The sequence below is a fragment of the Corvus cornix genome, chromosome 4, assembly GCF_000738735.6.
Source record: "Corvus cornix cornix isolate S_Up_H32 chromosome 4, ASM73873v5, whole genome shotgun sequence".
Lineage (NCBI taxonomy): Eukaryota > Metazoa > Chordata > Aves > Passeriformes > Corvidae > Corvus > Corvus cornix.
Window position 1 is genome coordinate 54,048,025 of NC_046334.1, and position 17,587 is coordinate 54,065,611.

Here is a 17,587-nt window from a genome sequence, read left to right on the forward strand (position 1 = left end):
TCTAGCTGCACCCACCAGAAGTGGTGATGCATCAAACACCTGCACTGGCTTCTTACTGCAGGACTTGAATTGTATAAAGCTGTGTGGTAGGAGAGTGACTCAGGAGAGACAAAGATCACAATTTATTAATGTTGTGATTTAACCCCAGCCAACAACCCATACAGCTGCTTGCTCAGTCCCCTAGCAGGAGGATTAGGAACAGAATTGGAAGGGTAAAAGCTGGAAAACTCATGGGTCCAGATGAAGAGAGTTTAATAGGGAATCGAAAAGTCATGCACACAAGCAACACAAAGCAAAGCAATGCAAAGCAATGCAAAGCAATGCAAAGCAATGCAAAGCAATGCAAAGCAATGCAAAGCAAGAAATTCATTCAATGCTTCCCATGGGCAGGCAGGTGTTCAGCCACCCCTGGGAGAGCAGGGCCCCAGCACGCATAACAGTGACTTGGGAAGACAAATACCATCACTCCAAATGCCCCACGCTTCCTTCCTCCTTCTTCCCCCACTTTACACACTGACCATGGTGTCGCATTATCGCTAACCCGAGCTCTCTGCAGCTTCTGTGCCGGAGCACGAGGTGCTCTGATTTTCCAAGAGCGTCTCGTTAGCAAAGCCACTCAGCAGGGCAGCCACACACACATGTGTACATGCACAAACACACGGATAGCTTAGTAATATGAGTCGATGGCAAAGAGGCAGGAAGGATCTTTGCATAGAGTTCCACGGGAGCAGTTTATTGCTTCCACACCGTGAAGGATTCCAGGGACTAAGACCGAGAACACTGGAGAACTCAGGTTTAAGTACAGGAGTTGGGCGAGCATCAGGGACCAATGATCCAAGGGCAGGGGGGTGGTACAAAGGCACGACTAAGGAATGGGGACCAATGGGGAAGCTCTGGGGGAGTGGTGAGGGTCAAGGGCCAATGGGGGGAACCTGGAGAGGAGAGCTTTCTAGGACATGAAACATATGAGGTAGCAAGGAGGCTGGGTGGCCAACAGCCAGCCATGAACACAGAACTGGAGTACATTACCATAACAGAACAAAGCATTCTGGGAGAGGCTTCTTTTCTCACAGTGACAGAGATGTAAGTCTCTGGTACCAGGGACTGTCTTACCAGAGAACTCTTTGTGCCTTGTACCACAGGCTAACTGACCACCACATCACATGGTCTGGAATATCCCTTCAGTCAATTTGTGTCACCTGTCCTGGCTTTGTCTCCGCCCATCCTCCCATGCACTCTCAGTCTCCTCCCCAGCATGGCAGTATGAAAAGCAAAAAAGACCTCGGCCCTGTGTAAGCCCTGCTTAACAATAACAAAAACATCTCCATATCATCAACTGTCTGTTCAGCACAAATCCAAAACACAGCCCCAGGCCAGACACTGTAAAGAAAATTAACTCTATCCCAGCCAAAACCAGCACAATTAATTATTTCTTTATTAAGAATTTATTATTAACAGCAGATAAGTATTGTCATGATTCACTCAATTATTTCCTCACACAAACTCATATGTATGCAGCTGCTGTAACAGCTGGAAGGCCAGCTCTTTACCAAGGAGAGAAGTCATAATCATTTGCTAATGTATAGTGGATTGAACTCATCCTCAGCTGGACAAAGGAGAGAAAATGTGATAAAAAGCTCGTGGGTCAAGATAAAGACAGGGAAAGACCACTCACTCATTACTATCACAGGAAAAATATATTATAAACATATATTTAATATATTACCAATCCAATCAGAGTAGAATAATGAGAAATAAAAACTAATTCTTAAAACCGTCTTGTCCCCAGCCCTGCCTTCATCCTAGGCACAACTTCACTCCTGATATTTTTTTACCTCCTCTCCCCAGCTGCACAGGTGGATAGGAAATGGGGATTACACTCAATTCACCACAATTTGTCTCTGCCACTTCCTTCTCACACTCTTTCCTGGCTCCAGCGAGGGGACCCTCCCATGGGAAATGATTCTCCATGAACCTCTCCAATGTGAGTCCTTCCCACAGGCTGGAGTTCTTCATTAACTGCTCCAGTGTGAGTCCCTCCCACGAGGCACTTCAGGAACCAGCTGCTACAGCCTGGGGCCCCCACAGAGTCACAAGTGCTGCCAGAAAACCTGCTTCAGTGTGGGCTTCACCCTGCATGGGTCCACAGGTCCTGCCAGAAACCTGCTCTAACGTGGGCTTCCCACAGGGTCACAGCTTCCTTCAGGCATCCCCCTGCCCTGGCATGGAGTTCTAGACAGGCTGCAGAGTTCTCTACAGGCTCTGTATCCCCATGGGCCTCCATGGGCTGCAGGGGCACAGCTGCTTCACCAGTCTTCACTATGGGCTGCAGGGGAATCTCTGCTCTGGTGCCTGAAGCACCTCCTGCCCCTCCTTCTTCACTGACTTTGGTGTCTGCAGAGCTCTTTCTATCACATCTTTTCTCTTTTGTTTCTCCTGGCTGCTGTTCTGTGCAGCTTTTTCTCCCCTCCTATATACATTGTTCCAGAAATACTACTGTCATCACTGACAGGCTCAGCCTTGGCCAGAGCCAGGTCTGTTTTGGAGCCAGCAGCATTGGCCCTGTTGGACATGGCAAAAGCATCTGGCAATTTCTCAGAGGGAGAAACCCTGTATTGTTACCAAAACTTGCCACCCAAACCCAAAACACTATTCCTTGGTAGTGGTAATATAACTCAAAGTTTTGTTGTTACAGATCTATATATAAAATTCAGTAGGATTGCATGTGGCCTGAGTTATACAATCTGTTGTTGGTGCTAGTGTGTGTGAGTGGCCTTGGATGGACACTTAGTGTCCTGAGTTTAACAGTTCTTGCAGATTCAGCAGAACCACTACATTCATTCCAAAACTTCTCTTTTCTGATGATACATTCAAGCAACAGCTCCCAGCAAATGCTTTCACTCTAATTGTCCTGCTATTTTCTGGTAAGTACTTCTGTGTCCATACCTGTAGATTGCTTGTGGGTCTCATTCACAACCACTCATACAGAAACAGGACTTTGTGGCATGTCTAAGTTAACCCACTTTTGAGAACACACTGTGCAATACTTCCACTTAGTGTACATTACTAAAAAGTTTTCACAGGTTTTTCCAAAGCTTCCTGGCATATTCAGTTTTAGACACTTAAAACACCTAAAAACCAAGGATAACCACCATAAGAAGCAAAAAGATTTGCAATATTAGGCTGCTTTTATTTCCTCCTCAACAGTCCTCAGTGCCCAGATCTCTATATAACATCCACATGTTATTCTGGGCAAAGTTTTGGTAATGATGAATCCCAACTAGTTTGTTCTCAGAAGCAGTGATGTGTATAATTTTAAGTCCTACCTAATCTTACTATTAAAAAAGACTAGATACTACCTTCTTTAGTAAATATGCAAGGTATTGGAAACATATTTCAGATCAGAAAATAACTGCACTGTGATAAAAGCGCTGTATGCTGAAACTTGAACTGAAGGTCTCTATGTTGGTCACTTTATGATCTGATGGAAATTGTAATTTTGAAATACGATGATGCTTTTGCATTCTGAAATTCTACTCATAGAGCTTGTGTGTGATGCAGTTTAATTCCTGACACTAGATTCTTCATTCTCCATTCAGTATTCTCACATTGCGCTGTATCTCTTCACAAAAACTGTCAAACAGCACAGCTGGAGTTAATAAACTGAGGAAGGTTGCCCATTACCAGTTACAGACATCCCTGTTGTTTGATGCTTTCAGTATTTCATTATCTCTGCATCAGCACTGGTACTCCTGCAACTGAAAAGCCATCAAAATAACACAGCTTGAAATGATAAATGAAAGCAATAGAACAACTGCAGCACAGAGCATGCACTTCTGTGGGCTTTTCTAGGTGAATAGAGATTTGTATCTGTGCTGTGGCAGTCTTCTACTGCACAGAAAAGGTTTATCCAGATGTACTCATTGGCTTAAAGCCACTGGACTCATTTTACATAGCCAATTTTCTGTAACTGCTAGCATACCTAAGAAATTACATTTGATTGTTCTTCCTGAGAAATAGATTTTAGAAAGGTACAAGATTTCATTTTTTCTCTTTCATTAAGGAGAAAGAGGAAAATACAGTGAGATCCAGGAAAAGTCCATATTGACCACAAATAATTTTACTGCAAAATTATTGTCAATTAATTGGAATAAGTCAAGTTAATTGGTACATTCATTGCTGAACTGAGGTTAGGTATGTGACTCAAGAAGGTACTAAATTCTCAATGAAGAGTTAACATAATGGATCAGAATTCTCTGACCCAGTTTAACAATTAGCTGGAGGTGGCGTGATGTGAAATTTAAATGTACACTCCAGAGGAGGGAGTTCTTTCATCCTTTTCACAAAATTTCACATGAATTCTTTCATCCTTAATAAACATGGCTAAATTTAAAACAGGAATGTATATTTCATTTTATTGTTATAAGCATTATATGCTTAGTGCCAACAGCATATTTCCAGAAACTAAAAGTATATTTCTCTCACCATTTGTCAGATCTGCAATGTATTCATATAGCTATTGTATATAATTAAACATGTAAAGCAGAAGACTGAGATTGGTAATTAATCCTTAAGATTTTGCAGTAGTGTCTGGGAATTAAGCCACACATTTCCCATTATATTCCAGAGAAATCATTCAACTAAAATTCTTTCACTGCTTAGGAAAACAGGAGCCAGCTTCTCCACCAATTTGCACTTTCTGATTTCCTATGGTCAATATCTTTCCATTATATAGTTTTGTGTTTCAATCTGTATGTTTTTCTGTAGAAATTAGAACTTACGTACTGTAATTTCAGGTGTCCAGCCTTGAAGAGATGATACATCACAGTCCTTTACTGACAAACAGAGAAAACAAAAAAATTAAAATTCACTTTAAAATAAATGCAAAGTGCAAAACAGGGAGAGAGACAAATACTCCAGATCAAAGAGCCTACTGTTCTGATGTAAAAAACCCCATCCTCTTATAAATATAGGTAAATATTCTCTTTTGGAGTATTTTGTTATATATCAAGTGCAGCTAGTAAGGTGGTTTTTCTGTGTTGTTGTTCAACACCAGCCAGCAGCTAAGCCCTTGACAGCTGCTCACTTACTCCCCTGGTGGGAAGGGGGAGAGAATCAGAAAAGTACAAGTGAGGAAAAGCTTGGGCTAAGCTAAAGGCAGTGTAATAGGAAAAGCAAAAGCCTCGTGCAAGAGCAAAGTAAAACAAGGAATTCATTCACCACTTCCCATGGGCAGGAAGGTGTTCAGCCACATCTGGTAAAGCAGGGCTCTATCATGCTTAACAGTGACTTGGGAAGACAAACACCATCACTCCAAACATCTCCACTTCCTTCTTCTTTCCCCAGCTGTATATGCTGAGCATGATGCCACAGGGCATGGAATATCCCCTGGGTCAGCTGGGGTCAGCTGTGCTGGCTGTGTCCCCTCACAACTCACTGCGTACCCCCAACCTCCTCACTGGTGGGGTGGGGTGAGAAGAAAAGGCCTTGACTCTGTGTCAGCACTGCTCAGCACCTGTTAAAATATCCCTCTGTTATCAAAACAGCACAAATCCAAAGCACAGTCCCATACCAGCTAATATAAAGAAAATGAACTGTGCATCACTGAAATTCTGCTCATCTAGTTTTAGACTCCTGTTAACACAAAGATAGGGAATTTCAGGAATTCTTAGAGCTTCCTGAAGATTCAGCTTGCTTTGACATTTGTTGAGCAGTGTCATACATTTCCATTGCAGAGAATGAAATGATAATTCAAAAGTTTGGGGGAAAAAAAGAATATTTCTTCTCACAGTTTTGCATTTGGGCACATGCAGTGGGTCTAACTAAAAAAAAAACTCCTATAACTGGTTTTTTATTTTTCTTTCCCTAACAGATTCTTTGGCCATACATATATAATATACCTGGCATATAAAAACTCAGGAAGTTGCTAAGCCTAAGTATACAGATCTGATCCTGATTCTACCTGAATTTAGCTGCTTTTTAAAATTTTATTTTATTTTAAATACTGGAATTTAAATAGATATTGTCTGGTTTGACACTGAAATACTGTTCCAAACTTGGGAAAACTTGGGAAAACCACTTGGAATTAATGCAAGTAAGAACCAGCTCTTTGTCTTCCTGGTCAAATATGTGTGAACAAATTAGTTATGTAGTTCCAGACACTTAGGAAGGAAGGAAGGAAGGAAGGAAGGAAAAGAAAAGAAAAGAAAAGAAAAGAAAAGAAAAGAAAAGAAAAGAAAAGAAAAGAAAAGAAAAAGAAAAGAAAGAAAGAAAGAAAAGAAAAGAAAAGAAAAGAAATTCTTTCAGCCTATAGTCATAGTTCCAGAAACAGAAAAAACACTATGCCTTTATCCATAGTGACAAATACTTCTTTCCCACTGACAAATAACTGGTTCGCAGGTTTCCCTATTGGAAAGTCAAAGAACTGACTCAAGAGACTGACTGCAAGCTGCACACTGACACCTTTTTTTTACTCTTTTCCAAAATTATTTTGAGGTAATTATTTTCGTGTACCTGAACTAGTTGCTGAAATTCTTTTTCTTTCCCTACTCCACTCCCAGTCTTTTTTTTTTTTTTTTTTTTTTTTTTTTGTTAATCCCCTGCAAGTATTTAGAATTAGCTTTCATGTTGTGCCTTAGTCCTACTTTCCCCAGGCTTTGCAAATTCTCTTTTCTTAATAAACATTTTTTATCATTTTTGTTATCCTTTTTTGGAGTCTTACCAATTCTGCAAAATCTTTTTTGTATTATGGAGCCCAAAACAGTGTAAAGCACTCAAACACAGTTTCACCAATTCTGCACTGAGATAAAAAATTAATTACCTGCCCCCCTTCTCCTGACCTAATTCCTCTCATTATACTGTACATGCTCAATATGGTATTTGCCATTCTGCTGCATATCACTCTGTATTCTTCTGCAGAGTTTATGGTTTGCTCTGAGCCTGTTTTTTCCTGTAGCCATGGAAATTTCTAAATTAGTCTTTCTCCATTTTACACATTAGGGTCTTTCACACTTCACTTTTAACATGATAAAAGGTCAATTATGCAGTATTTAGACCCTGATCACAGTAGGGCATATTGGGGTCTTCACTATATTCTAAGGCTGCAAGAAATGGAAAAAATGGTGTAGTTGGATGCAGCAAATTCCTCCAACCCTAGAGCTAAGCTAAAAATGCAAATCTCCCTTTTTTGTTGGAACACGTTGCCAGGGCTATTTGAAGAATTACCTGTGTTTTCCTAAGAAGCGGGGCTATAATTTAATTTTTTTTTAAATTTCAATATCTAATGTATACTGTCTTCCTTAGCTGTATATATCATGCCATCAATTCACACTCTGTTTTCCTGCATTCTGGTAGTTATTCTTACTTCTTCACCTCCATTTTTGTTTTATTTTTTCTTAATTGAAACAAGGAAATTTTTTACAGAAATTCCTTTTTGATCACATGGAGTATGTCACCTTGGTCAAGAAACCAGAATGACTGGCACTGTACTCAGGGAGTATGAGTATCCTTCTTTCTTCCTTTACCAGTTAGACCAGACAGACCTTAAAAAACAGTGTAAATGCTTTCTATTCTCATGCTGTTACTCATACAGCCTCCAGGACCTTAAACAACATGCAAAGATCTTATCACAGTACAGTTAAAGGAAAAATCAAATGTTTGGCTTAATAGCAGTTATGAACTTTACCCAATGACTTTACTCAAGTGCAGCATCAGATACAGGGAAATATGATTAAAATATTTCTACATAGATCTGTCCATCACTCTTTTATTATCTCTACTTACCACATTCTATTCACATGTTAGCAGTATAAGTGTCTAAATAGGTACATAGATTTGACTTGGGGTAGGAAAATAAAGCCAAACAGTGTCACAGTCATTCCTATAGCACTGAATTTGTTGCCTAAAAAGCAGTTTATTGTACAACTTCATAGTATACAATGCAAATTGCCAAGAGTGTCTGATGAATAGCATTGTACCAGAAATGATGGGATGGTTAACCTGTAAAAGGTGCACAGCCACATAAATCCATTAGACCTGACAGATATCCGGTGATGAGCACTGCAGACAGGTAGTTGCTAGCCCAGGAGACATCAGAGCCTACCAATTTTATTAGTTTAGTTTTATATTGATGCTGATGCTCTTGGCCTTACAGTCATATCTCAAGTAACACAGGTTCTAAAAGGTTGGTGAATAGCCTCTGCTCTAAGTTATCTAGGCTTTCTTGCTCTTTAGTCAAGAGAAAGAGAGAAGCATCTCCCAAGCAGCAACTCAGTTTTTCATAGACTCTTACAATTTTCTCTGATGATTCAAGGGGAAGCTTAGATAGGCTAATTTGAACCAGTTGGCTAACTTTCAGAGAGTGAAAGGGACGTGCAATAAGTGACACCAAGAGTCTCTCCAGGGAGCAGTGTGAACTGTTGCTGTGGGACTGGAATTTTGCTGTCTTACATCTGCTTAAGCCATGCAAAATGTTGCATGATTTACCCTTGGTTGGGTGTTGGCTGAGCTGTGTTAACAATGTGACTGCTACCAATTACAGAAGTGAATCTGAGCAGATGATGACCCTGGCAGAATTGCTGCTGAGTACTGATTAGTCAGCAGACACCTAGAGCAATTCAAGTTTATGGCTGAAGATCAGTTCCGTATTCAAGTGTCAGTCTCTCTGGCCACAGCTAATAAGTCTATCATTGATGAAGCCAGAGACACTAAAACTCATCTGGCAGTCTTCTGATCAGCAGAGTGCTCTTATTCACATCAGTTTTCTTCTGATGTGGTACTTTGTCACTATGAAGGCTTAGCACCAATGGACAGTGATATTACTTCTTGCCTGTAATGAAGCACTAAGTTGGGATGATGTGCTGTGAGTGCCTTCTCAGTACAGAATGGAATATTTGCATCGATTAGCCTGCTAGCTGATGGTCCTTGACTGCTTTAATTTCAAACGAACTACTTTCCATTGAAATGCCATAAAGGTTTATTTATTTATTACTTTGCATCACTAGTAGATACACAAATTCTTTGAACAGATTCCTGAGGCAATTTATTTCTTTTCGGATGAAAAATTCTGTACTTTTTTCTTAGGAGGCAGTTGAAGAATATAGATGTATATGGAAGCAGTGGAAATTATGAAGCAGAGAACAAACACTATTTTTTGACATTGCTGTTGACTAATCTACTGTTACTACTGTTTTAGGTTTTTAACTCATCTCTGATAAAGTTCTCTGATAAGGTGTCTTGGGGTGACCTTATGATGTGTATCCCATATCGTTGCCTATGCCCAGAAATTAATTTTTGTGCCTTTCTATGCCTCTAAACTGAGCCTGAGAGGGGGAAGGAAAAAACTGAGCAAAACTTTTTCAAAGCACTTTGCAGCTTGTTCAAGGTCACACACAGACAGCAATTTTTTTTTTCCCAGCTGCAGCAGGGGAGGGAGGAAGCACCCAGCTGGCTGCTCCTAGGACAGTTTTTTTGGCCAGTGGTTCAGCTGCTTTTTCTCCGGAGAGAGACTGAGAGTTGAATTTTTCCTTCCTGGAATTTTGGATTTTTCCCCTTTTCTACTGGACTGCTTGATTGCTTCAATACGTGCAAGGTAACAAGTATAACCTGTTCTTCATAAGACATCTGGTAAAATGATGAATGACTGGATACATGCAGACTTAAGGTTGACCTCTTGACTTCTACTATTCAGTAAGATAAACCGGAACAGGAAAGAGTTTAGCATTCAACTCTTAAAATCCCAAAGATTTTCTAAGTGAAACAGAGGCATAGAGCTTCAGTCTCCAAAAATTATTTGGAATTTCATAGATGAAGTTAAAATACATCACAGCTTCCATTTTGGGTGTATCTTTCTGATTATAGAGATTATAGACACAAGTATTTAAATATATAGGAATAAGAATATACACATATAAATCAATACATGAAATAAACTTGCCAGAATTGTTACTAATCATTTTTTATTCTTTTCACTGTGAGTACTTATACAAATAGCAGTAAGTTTTTCAGACTCTTTGAGAAATTTCCAGTACCCCCACTTTAATCTTTTAAGTACTCTCAGATGGAAAATATTTTACCCAATCTTCTTAGCCTCTAAAGGATCAGAGAATCCAAAAATCTAAAATCAGGAAATATATATATCAGGAAATATATAATGTGTCATTAGTCTTTGGACTAATATTCTGCCAGCACAGAATACATCCCCACATTACATTTACAATCTTATCTCCACACTTGGCTTCAGTTTGACAAACTTAAGATTAAATTATTTCATTATTTTATTGATTTGATAGGTAATTTTCAATAAGCCTTTTCTTTCTCTTTTTTATATGACCCTGCTTGGCATTGCTCCCTCAAATATTCATAGACCTGTCATTATAACCCCTTGTAACCTTTATGTGGTGAAGATGATGTGTGTTTAACTCTTTTAATTATTTTTTTTCCAGAACTTAGTACCTGAAGTTCTCTAATCAATGACCATATTATAAATTTCTCTTTCCTTTCAATCAGGCAATAAATTTAGTCAGAATCTACCTGGAGTGGAAATGCCATTTCACATATTTCCCTGCTGAAATCTAGTATTACAGAGAATAGAATCTGTTTCCTCCAGGGTGACAGAAATAAATAAAAAATGTTATGTACAGCATCTGGATGATGATATTTAAAGTTATGTTCCCCAAAAAAGAAAGATATTTCAGCTTACATAATTTACTGAGCTCTATTTTTGTTACCTTCTTCTGGTATGTTCATGAAGATGCTCAACGAGATTTGAACAGCACTGGGATTTGTAGATCATTAGTAACACTACTGTGACAAGTAAAAAAAATCTAATCAGAGATTAATCATAATGAAACATAATGCCATTATTTATTTTTCTCAAGCTCTCATTCTACACATTTCTATATATTCCACATTTCTGGTGTCTTGAAAAATATTTCAAATTTACCAATGACTTAATAGGTTAGATCTTTACTGAAGTCAGAGGAATTAAACAGTGCCTATCATGCTCACTGCATTAACCCTACCTTCTTTAGCAAATTGCTGAATTTTCTTTGATAGCAAGTTAATATAACATGATTTCTTGCTTATGAACTCTTGCTGCCTGCAATTCTCCTCAAGGTGCTAAAGGATTTATTGAAGTATTTCTCTGATCTCATACATAGTACTTACTTAAGAGACTTATAAAAACAAGTTCTATGAATTACCCAATCTACTCCCTGAATTCTCAAAGATGACATTTGATGGTTCTATTTCTGATGCAATCTATTTATACAATCTGGCCACATTGATTTCTTCAGGTATATAACATTTAAAAGATGCATCCTTTGTGATGATTGCATTTCTTACATACTTTTCTGTATGACCTGTATTTGCTATCCACTACTAGAATTTTTACCTTCCTTCTCAAAAAAAAACAAAACCAAAACCAAGATGTATAAAATACATTTTAAAAAAAAAATTTTTATACTCAAAACTCCAGCTAGTGACAGTCCATCTGCCTGAAGCACAGTTATGGACTATGGAACATAGTCTATAATTATGGAAATTGTGTAGAAGTCCAGTGTCAGAGAGTATGTATTAAATTTACTGTAAACTAAAAGAAGAGAGAAAAAACAAAATCAGTGTTCAATATTTAGAGACTAAGAAAATTCCAGTCCAGACCCAGCCAAAGGGAATAAATAGGTATGTTGATCATCCTTCCCCAGTCTTTCAGGCAATAGGGTTTTATAAACAATTTTATTCAATAACTATATGCAGGAAAAACAGGATATCAAAATAAAGTAAAAGCAATGTAATATGGTCTCAATTTTAACTGAAGTTATAATGTACTTAACATCTGACAGAGCACAAAAAAGGAAGAATATCTTAGAGATTTTGTACTTAAGTTCAATTACAGCTTTCAAATATGTTTTATACTGTTTCTGAGTTTTTCCTCCCTTCTCCTTCTATGTGTCAGTTTGATCATACAAGAAAGCAATTTGGTCACAGCTGTCAACATACAACATCAAAGTTGGGTTCTACCTCTTCACAACAGTGTAATAAAGTGCTGTGGAAAATGGTAGTAGATAGTAACAGATATATACAAGGCTTTACAATTCAAAATGTCTATCAGGGGACTATACAAGTCTTCTCAGTAATATATTTCAACATCTCAGATGTCTACTGCTTTATCAGCTCCTGCAACAGATTCCTAAAGAAACCACCAAGAGAGAATGCCTACAGTATGAAAATGCTTTGTAGACTCAGGCTCCCAACCCCTGGCTCTCACCGTCATTAATAGCACCAATTTTTCACTGAATTGAGAAATGCAAATTACAATTAATCCTTTTCTTCACATTAAATTAATAGTTAAGGTGTGCACAGATTTCTTTTAATCTTTCAAGTCAGTGATGATGAGCAAATACAGTTTTATCGTTAGGATTTTAGTTATATCCAAAAATGTAAAGGAGCTCAAAATCAAACAGAATCAAAATCCTTCATTCTATCCATGTCACCCTGTATTATTCCCCAACTCAGTATTTCAAATGTGACCCATATCCAGTTTGAAGAGTCATATTGTGTTACAGTACCGTATGTAACACAATATGATGAGTGTAATGGGCATGAAACATCAAAGAAATAGTGTATCTGCTGAAAGTTGATCCAATTTTCATTTGACAATAAATGCAATGAATTTTAACCTGTTACTATGAGACTTATTGATACTTTCTTATTAATGCTCTGAAGAATGAATTACATTGTTATGTGCATATGAGTACAATTATAATGTGATTCAGTTCCAGTGGGAATGATGAAATGTCCTAAAAATAATAATGTAATTTCCTTTTTGTCCTGTGCTGTCCCTTCCCTGTCAGTGTGCCATTATGTTACAAGAACTTCAGGTGCTTGAGTTCACTATAAGCAGAAACAAATTAATGAAACTTCACCACAGTGTGGGATTCTAAACTATTTATTATAGGTCCACTGAATTATTAAGTAACTCATCTGTCTACTGTCTGGCAAAGAACCTTTTGATTAAAATATGTATTGAAATGTGGTTTTAGTAAACTTTAATTCATAAATACTTACAAATCACATTGGTGACTTACAATTATAAATCTGTGTTATGTTCATATATATGTTAGGTCTGTGCCACCAAAGTATTTAATTTAAATAAGTTTATTTATATTATAAGGATTTGAGTGTATGTAACACACAAAATGTATAGGTTTGTGTGTGTTATTATAGGCACATGTAATACACACACACACGCATGTGTGTATATATATATGCAGAAAAGAGAGGGAGCAAGATGAAATTATTATTAATATGAACATGATTTTATTAACATAATGTGGATGGGTATTGCTAAGTCAGGCGGTATCTAACCCATCAGCAACCTGCTAAGTAGGAACGAAAGGTCCTGTTTTCCATGAGTGTGGACATGAATACTGTTGGATGGCTGAGAAGAAAATAATCAACTCCTGCATCTTTTTCTGAGTAGTCATTGAGCAACAGCAGCAAAAATGAACTCTAAAGAATCTGTGTTGATGATAATATCTCCCATAGGTAGTCCTGGCTACACCTAACTAGTTGAGGACATAACTAACAGAATTGAAAGGAGCCTAACTCTGTTAGATATAGATGTGGTTCTTCAGAAATGTAGATTTTAAACACCTATAAACAAGTGATGATAAGGCTACTAAAAGAAAAAAAAAATCTTTTGAAACTAACACTCACATCAATTCATCTTCAAATGCTGCCCTGCCTTGCCAACTGATGTCCTGTTTAAGCAATTTTGTATTCTTTTAAATTTTATAGATGTCTTTATTTAGTAGACCATTAAGTTTCAATGCAATCTGGGAAATTTCTGATAGTATTAAATAAAGACAAAGTTCATTAAAACACTTCAGTTGCTTCATCAGTAAATATTGCCAAAACCACCTTGGGCTTTGATAATTTCTCTATTGAGTTGGTTAGGATGATCTGGTAAATTTACTCCTTTGAATTTGCAGAATGACAAAGACTCCCATTTTATTCTCCCTGTCCAAGAGTGCCATCAGCAAATTATTTTGCAGTTTTTCTCCAACTTTCTTATTTTGTTTTGCCTGCTTTTTGTTTTGCCTGCTTTTTTTTTTGGGTTGGGTTTTAGTGGTAAAACAAGAATGCAGTAATATCTAAGTTTGTAGTGTCATCAATATTCAAAGTAATTCTGGTGTCTTGGCTAAAGGAGAATAAAAAGTAGAGCCATTTCACTCTAGCAAGGCAGGGATGGGATTTTCAGATAACTGAATTCCCTATAGAACAGAAATGATACTGAGGACCAAAGACAGAATCTGCACAACTCTGTTGGTGATGTATTTTTTACAGAGTAAATTTTACTGACCTCTGTCAATACATTTTACTGTCACAGTTTTGTAAGACATATTTAGCCCTCAGAATGGCATATATGCCTTTTCTCTCTCACTCTCCCTGTCTTATTTCCCTGTACAGCTTGAGCATTCTTCTCTGAGATTGAGCTGAAAGCAGGGAGACACACCCATGCAGCCCAAGCTCTACCGAAACAGCTTATCCTACTATGTTAGAGAAACACCCAGCAAGGAAACTTAATCTACTGCTAACTGGAGTTATTCATCTTTGGAGTCAACTGAGTCATTGTGAGGAACATATTTAATGGTTGCTCTCTGCCCTGCAGCAGTTACATTTTTATTTCTGGATACAATTCACTATGTTGTTTATTCTGCATACAGCCTCAAGTCATCTAAGGCTCTCAGATCGGGAACAGAGCTAGTATTGAACTCTCTAGGACAGAAAACCTTTTTCAATAGAAGACTATGATTACTATTTGACCTATTTCACTTTGTTTTGAGAGGTTGTATGAAATATGCTCATTAGAGGAACCTGAATTTGGCTTTTTTCGATAGCTCCACAGTCAGCTTAAATCAAGCTAAACCAGGCAGCTATTAGAAAGGGTAATTCTGTCCATAATTACCTTCACCTTCTCACCAGGGCTTCCTTGCTATTCTCTTGCATTAACTTTACTTATTTTGATCTATGGTATGAATCATATATATAAAAAACCCCAAACAACTGCTGGGCTCTGTAACCACTCTAGCTGTCTGTCATGATTTAATACCAAGCAGCAACCAAGCCCCATGCAGTTGCTTGCTCAGTCCCCCACCAGCAGGATCAAGGAGGAAATCAGAAGGGAAAAAGCCAGAAAACTCGTGGGTTGAGATAAAGACAGTTTAATAGGGAAAGTAAAAGCAGTGCACGCAAACAAAGTCAAACAAGAAATTAATTCACTGCTTCCCATGTGCAGGCAGGTGTTCAGCCATCCCCAGGAGAACAAGATTCCTTCACGTGTAACAGGGACTTGGGAAGACAAATACCATCACTCCAAATGCCCCACCCTTCCTCCTTCTTCCCCCACTTTACACACTGACCATGGTGTCGCATGGTCTGGAATATCCCTTTGGTCAGTTTGGGTCACCTGTCCTGACTTTGTCTCCTCCAACCTCTCGTATACCCCCAACTTCCTTGCCAGCACGGCAGTACAAAAAGCAGAAAAGGCCTTGGCTCTGTGTGAGCCCTGCTCAGCAATAACAAAAACATCACTATATTATCAACCCTATGTTCAGCACAATCCAAAGCACAGCCCCATATCAGCCACTGTGAAGAAAATTAACTCTACTCCAGCCAAAACCAGCACACTGTCAAAAAATGGAAACAGAACATGCAAATAAGTATGAGAAGAAAAAATTATCTAATTGCTCATTTTTCACTAAGCATAATCCAGTTCAAAAGGGCTGCCGTGCTCTCCTACCCATCGTTTTTCCAGTGCCTGGTTAGTATCAGATATAGCATGCAAGAAACTGCAGAACAAGCTAGATCAGAAAGTTCAGTGAAACAGACACAAAGACTTAAGAAGGGCAGGATCATATGAAGAAGGATAACATGAAGGAGAGCAAAAGCACCTGTGTTAGGTCCTCAATTAGATTAGATTAAACATTACACAAAACTTCACCCTTTGATCAGTCTAACTTGATTGTGAAGCCTCAAGGCTAAAAGTTTGATTATGTTTTGATTCAAAGCTTCTTTGAATTAAAGTCAGATATGAAGACAGCAGTTCTAATGGATTTAATTTATTTCGTATTAACACAATTTGCAGTGAGCACCAGCAGAAGGTGTCATTCAAGTCATCAGTGTTACATACAGTCTCAAGTGAAACCAAGTAACAGATACATTAGAGAAATATGGTGTAGGTAGAGGTGGAATAAAGGCCTTCTGACCCTTGTTTCCAAAAAGTCTTGATTTGGTCTCTGTTGCTCAATATAGCCTTAAATACCGGGGTATGATATTTTCCCTAGCATTTTTACGGACACTGAGATGCGATGACAATGAGTTTTGAAGTTCATTTACTGCCTTCTAGGAAATTTCTCCTATTTATGAAGCCTAGGGTATGGAGAATAACTGACCCTGATCTTCTGGGTTTTGCTACTTGGGCATTCTCTATGTTTTTACTATATAAACATGCTGGTAATTGTAGAAAATTTTTTTCCTGTTCTACTAATAATTTAGATTTTCCCTGTATTCCCTTTTCATTGTTCATCAATGACGAAATACTTTTCTTGAAATTGAATGAACTGTGTTACCCAGAGTATTCAGGACCAAAATACAGCACTGACTTTCTTGAAGGCATTACTTTATTTCCTTATTTACTGATCCTTATGAATCATCAGGATTTAAAGCATTTTTAAATGTAAATGCAGATTCAGTGAAGTTTGTTTTTTGAAGTATCTACAGGAAAAACTCATCCAGTTCCAATAAGGCTCTTTACATAGACTTATACTTCACAAGCACGATTTTGGATTTGGAATTGCACTTTAGATTTGGATTTTGGAAGTGAACAATTCATAATGTCTGGTAAAGTTCTGTGGTGGTGATGGTGATGGGTGTATTTTTTATAATACAAATCACATTCAGTATAGCCCAGGCTTCAAACGGGATATTCAATGCAGCTAGAAAAAAATGTTTCAAATTACGTAGTACATACACCATGTAATACATGGAAATTATATGCATTCTTCCAGTGCTGGATGTAAAAATCAATCCTTTTGTCAAATGCTTCTATTGTAGACTGCCATGTTGGAGACCTACATTCAAACAAAGGACTCGGAGGGTTGGGCACTTAGCTTCCAGGGAGAGGAGCCTTCTGTCATTCAACAACTCTCCTCAGTCGCGGGCGACAAATGAGCTGCTGTAGATAAGACACTTCAGACAGGCTTCTGAAAACCCTTTTGATAAAGTCTCACATCTGAGGTTAATGACAATAGCTAAGGTGTGGGAGTCATGTAATAAGCGTAAATCTGACTTGGAAAATTAAAAACAAAGAGCATGAAACAAAGAAAAAAGTAGCACTAGTTTGAAGAGAATGACATTATAGTCAGAAGGAGTAAATAATGAGGAACAATGCAGTATGATACATGAGAACTTAGATGATTTAAATACTAAAAGATGAAAGCTAGTTCAAAGCAGCTAAATAGAGAGCAGTGACAGGTTCCCAGGGAAAAAAAGGATATCAAACAATTGGGTGTGTCATTAAATATAA